Source organism: Euphorbia lathyris, chromosome 2, assembly GCF_963576675.1.
Source record: "Euphorbia lathyris chromosome 2, ddEupLath1.1, whole genome shotgun sequence".
Taxonomy (NCBI): domain Eukaryota; kingdom Viridiplantae; phylum Streptophyta; class Magnoliopsida; order Malpighiales; family Euphorbiaceae; genus Euphorbia; species Euphorbia lathyris.
In genome coordinates, this window is record NC_088911.1 from 98,667,049 (window position 1) to 98,673,136 (window position 6,088).

Sequence of the window (6,088 nt, forward strand, 5' to 3'; positions counted from 1 at the left end):
ATTAATTAAGAAAAAGTTGAATTAGTTCTTAACCCCCCCCTTTGGAACTAATACTATCACGTTACACGGGACCAACAAGTGGTATCAGAGCCTAATAGCTCACTAATCAAGATAAAACTATCTTGAGCTGATCCCTGTAATGGTTGAGAACATCACTCGTTTTCTTTCTGGAAACCAAACAACTCAGATACTCCCTGAGGGATTATCCATATCTAGGCCTCCTCTGTTCTTCGGGGCCAACTATACATTTTTGAAAAACATGATGAAAAATTTCATTCAGGCAACAAATATGAGTGCATGGCTAGCTATAGTCCAAGGCCCTTTTGTTCCATATGAAATCATCGACGGTGTAAAAACTGTCAAAAGCGAGGCTAAGTGGTCAAAAGATGACCTTAAGAAATTACAAAATAATGCTTCGGCTATCAATATGCTTCACTGTGCGTTAGATGCTGCAGAATACAATAAGATTTCAGGTTGTGAGTCAGCACAAGAAATCTGGAAGAAGCTGGAGGTTACCTATGAACGAACCAGTAAGGTCAAGGAGTCAAAAGTGAATCAACATATGTGACTGTACGAGCTGTTTGAGATGAATGACAATGAAGGCATCTCTGAAATGAATGCAAGATTCACAAATATAATCAACGAGCTCAAAAGACTCGGTAAGAACTTCACTGAGGAAGAACAGGTGAAGAAAATTTGGAGGAGTCTCCCCAAAAGCTGGCAAGCAAAGAAAACAGCTGTTGAAGAAGCTCAGGACCTAACCACCTACAAATATGATGAGCTCATTGGATCTCTGCTGACCCATGAGATCTCCATGAAGAACTTTGAGGCCAAAGAAAAGACTGAGGACAAGAAGCAAAAATCTCTTGTCATGAAAGCTGACTCAATCGAAGCTGACTCATCAGATGATGAGGAAATGACCATGTTCACTAGAAAAATGAAGAAGCTGTTTCGGAAAAATGACAAATACAGCAAAAGGCCATTCAAAAGAAGTGACAAATATAGAGCTGAGTCAAGTGACAGCAGACACAAGAAAGACAGCTCAAAGCCCGTTACTTGCTTTGAATGCCATCAAGCTGGCCACATCAAGTCAAGCTGTCCTACCCTGAAGAAAGACAAGAAGGCAATTAGAAAAGCAATGGTGGCAACTTGGAGCGACAGTGATGAGTCAACCTTGTCAAAAGCTGATGCCACTGAGTCAGCAAATATCTGTTTCATGGCTGATGAATCTGCTGACCTCTGCCATTCTGAGCAAGCTGACCACTCAGGTCCGTCTGACCATGAGGAACACTCTACAGAGGTAATGTCTCTACCTTTACTCAGAAATGAAATGATAAATTCCCTGAGTGATCTCTATACACTCATCAAAAAGTGTAACAAGAAAATACGAGCACTCAGTAGGCGATGTGATGAGATTGAGGAGGTCAAGTTGAGTGATCTCCGACATCTTCTCCAGGACAATACCAGGCAAGATGAAAATTTAAAAATCATGCATAGATTTGTCTCTGAAGTCCAATCAAATTCTAAGAAACTGAGAAAGGACATCACATCCATACAAAACCAGCCGAGTTCATCAGCAAAGAAAAGGTTCTATCCAAAAGCTGAGTACTCAAGTACTAGTCAACAAAAACGGAATACTCAGCAGTCTAGTCAATGTGACTGTTGTGGAAAGAAAGGACACACCACAAAGGTGTGTTGGTATGCTCAGCACTAACGTGCTGACCAAAAATCGAGATACCCGCAATAGGAAGTATATTGTGACTTTTATGGGAAAAATAGCCACACTATAAATGTATGCCGTCACAAAATTAAATATGATGCATCACCTGTTGACTCTAACAAATGAGGACCCAAAAAGACTTGGGTACCTAAAGACAACTAGTTACATTGCAAGTGAGCCTGAGGTGTGCTGAGAAGTCAAAGCTATGGTACATTGACAGCGCATGCTCAAGGCATATGACTGGTGATGAAACTCAGTTCATCACATTTGTGCATAAACGAGGTGGAAATGTAAGTTTTAGAGACAACAAAAAGGGTAAGATAGTAGGGTCAGGTACTGTTGGAGGAACCCTACTATTGAGTCAGTCTCCCTAGTCAGTGGACTTGAATATAACCTACTGAGCGTAGCTCAGTTGTGTGACAGCGGTAGAAAGGTTGTATTCGATGTCACTGAGTGTAAACTACTCAAGGGGAAAACAAATAAGTTGATTTTAATTGCACCTCGTGTTGACAACGTTTTCATGCTAAACCTAGAGAAGAAGTTTTCAAAGAATATATGCTTAGTGCCAAAGGAAGATAATTCCTGGCTATGGCATATGAGACTTGGTCATGTAAGCATGGACCTCCTGGCCAAATTAGCAAGAAAGCAATTAGTTGAGGGATTGCCCAAAACTCAGGTTTGAAAAGGATCAATTATGCAATGCTTGTCAGCAAGGAAAACAAACTAAAAAATCTTTTCAAAGTAAAAATGTAGTCTCAACCAAGCGACCATTAGAGTTACTACACTTGGACCTTTTCGGACCAGTCCAGCCGCTGAGCTTGGGTGGTAAGAAATTTTCCCTGGTCATTGTAGACGACTTTTCTCGGTACACTTGGGTCATCCTGCTGAGTAGTAAGGATGAAGCTTTTGAGATGTTCTCAACATTGATTTTCAGGGCTATGATTGCCCCAAAGTCCATTTTCGACTCGATGATTGCCATTTTAGGAGCTTTAGCTCCTTTCTTTTTCTTCTTGAGGGCCGATGAATTGGCTTCTTCCCCCTCCCCAGAAAGGGGATTAGGTGCCTCTACCGTAACAATCAGAGTCGTGGCCGGAGGAGGTGCATGAGTGTTTTGAGGTACCCTTTGGGTCTACTCAAAACCTAGAGTCCTCCCAGATGAAGCAGAACCTAGTCTTATAATCGAAGAAGTAAAAATGAAGTTGTTACTAGGAAAATGGCACTTACATGAAAGAAGAAGACCGAAGACGAAGTTTCGAGAAGTGAGAAAAGAAGAAGAAATTTGGGAGCAAAAACATAAGGGAGAAGACGGAGTAAAGAAACCCAAAAAGGGAAAATTCACCCTTATAAAAGAAAGGACGTTGGTACGTAGAGATCTGGGTACAGACGTGCCACTTGTCTCCATCTAAATGACACAGAAAAACGTGCCCTCATGGAGCAATCAATACGCAAGCACACCATGAAGATGAAAAGCCCTAAAGGGCTTAAATGGAATTTTAGGGCGCTTCTGATAACACCCAAATATTATCCTCGGGGCAAAATAGTGAAAATCCACAAATAAAAGGACATATTTGCACAAACCACAGCCACATGACAAAAACCACCGACTCGAGGATATGTCATATGCCAAATGAGCTCAGATACGCCAAGAGGGACCTATGTCCGCTAGGAAGGGACATGTACTCCATCCAAGGCAGATACACTCTCGTTACCATTGAGCCGTTTTCCCACGAAACTGTTATGATTAGGGGCATTAAACAGTTCATTAAAGGCACTAACGGCCAAACCTGAAGAATGTACAATTAATACATTAAAGGGCACTAAATCCAAGATTGTTCAGATACTACAAAGATGGTTATAAAATCTAGTATAAATACACCAATTCCAGGAAGTATTAGGTATGCTTATCGATTCCTTACTATATCGCTTTTGAGATTATTCTTGAAACTATTACTGACTTTGGTATCAGAGTGTCCCCCGCCGATCCCAACGATACCTCACAGAGAAGAGCTCCGACAAGAAGTTATTTTCATAGTTATCAAATTTATACTTATCACTCCACACGTCCTCCTAGTTTGCAGTGAACATATTATTTATCTTCCTTATTGATTATAGATTTTTTCTTCTTCGCATAATATTTTGCTCCATTATGAGTAGCAACAACGTTCACAAAATAATGGGATAGATCAATATCCTCTAATTGAGTGCTTTTCTGCTTCTCAACTCTTAAAATCATACAAAAAATCTTATTAAGACCAGGATAAGATTCCTACAAAGATGCTCATATTCTTCAAGTTCTTCTGAGAATTGCATTAACAGATCTTCATCTGAAAATTTATGAATGACTAATCTATAATAAATTCTTGGAAAATGGAATTCAATTGCTATTTTAGATGAAAAAAACAAAAGTCCATCATCCTTCCGTATTGTTTTTACTAAAGTTGCATATATGACATCTTCAGCATATTCCTTCAAAATGGAGTTGATAATCCATGAGAACAACAAACTATCAACCTCTTCCTAGCATGCATAACCTGGTGTATATTTATGAGCTTCTAGATTTTCTTTTAGAATGTAACCGAGCTTGTGTTTAGCTCGCAATGCTCGTATCAATATCACATAACGCGGGATGTGATTTTTCCAATTAAGCAACACTACTACCAAAACAAAGTTTGAATTATCAGACTATGAAATGGAGTCAAACGAATCTACGATGTTGTTTTTTTTATTATGATTGTTGTTTTCCATGAACTGTATTTCTAATACCAAAAAGGGTAAAGAATTAGAAGGCTCAAATTTCGTTTAAATTCTCTTGTGAAATGTAAAGATAGTTATGCTATTTATAAGCAGCGAGCAACAAATATATAAGAGAGAAAAACTAATCTTTGCACGCAAAACGTTTACCCGTGATGTGGAAGAAAATTAATTAGTTAACTATTTTTTTTGCTAAACACAAAAGAAATACAATGGAGTAAAATAACCTGAAACTAAGTGATAATAGGTGAAAACATTATTAGTTCTAATAATGAATAGAATTGTAGAATGGTGGGCAGCCAATTTGAAGATAAATTAAGGATCCCCACATCCACTAAATTCTAAAACAAGTTAGTCAAATGGATGCATGCATCTTTTCAAAAATTATTATTATCATCATTATGTTTATACTCATTCAAGGGTCAAAAAATATACTATTAGAAAAATAATAAGGTCCATGAAAATCCCAATAAAAAGCACTAACAAATACAAGTTGAGCATATATGTACATTAAGTTGGTGACAATACAATTGTCTTAAAGATAGATTCCATTCTCATCTTCCCAATATTTTGGTTGCATATATAGTTTACTCAAATAAAACAAAAGAAACCAACTTCCCCACTTCCTAAGTCTCATCTTTTCACATTGGATCCTTTTTTTTTCATTTTAATAATAATTGACTAAGCAATTAAATAACATAGACTTTATTTAAAGTCAAAGTCTATTTAATAATTTAATTTCATAATAAAATAAAAAAGGCTTCTTTTCAACTATATATTGTATGAATGCTTTTCAATTTCAAGAACTACTCTATGAAAAGAATAAACATGTGATTTAAATTATAATTAATATTTGAACAAGTTCTAATGTGAATATACTATGATCACCACATGCCTATGAAAAGGCTAACACAATCGATTGGAGAATAGCATAGCCAATGGTTTTCACTAAATTAGGTAGCTAATTAATTAATCTAAAAATGCTGATTGCATTTAAACTTTTAATATATATTTATTACCAAAAATTATAAAACAATACCTTAGAAACAAGTAGAAAATACAATTAAACAAAAATATCCAAATAATAAATAAACATAATTCAACAACAACAATGCGATTCGCATGTCCAAAATTGAATTAGAATAAAAAAGTAAAGTTTTTTTTTTGCTCTGATCGTTGTCTAGCGTGGCCGAAAGAGCCTAATCGGGAAAAACAGAAAATGATTTTCAATTACGAGCGTCTAGATGACATTTTCTTGAACACTGATTGAGAGAGAGCAAATTTAATATCCTCGTACAAAATAGTGTAATTATGCATATTGTTTATCAGATAGTGTAATTTTCAACCTTATCAACAATTTTTTTTATGTGTAATTCATATTCTGATCAACCTCCAACTTCTAGTGTTATGCTGGTCACTCAATAAGATTTAGGGTGTGTTTGGTTGCTCATTTTCATGTTCCTTTTTGCCTTTTCACTTCAAAAGGGAGAGTTTTAGGTGTTTGGTTAGTGACCTCCTGTTTGCCTTTTACATCTGAAAAGAAGTATTAGGTGTTTGGTTAGTAATCTCCTGTTTGCTTTTTACACCCGAAAAGCAACCTTTTACAAAAGCAGAGAA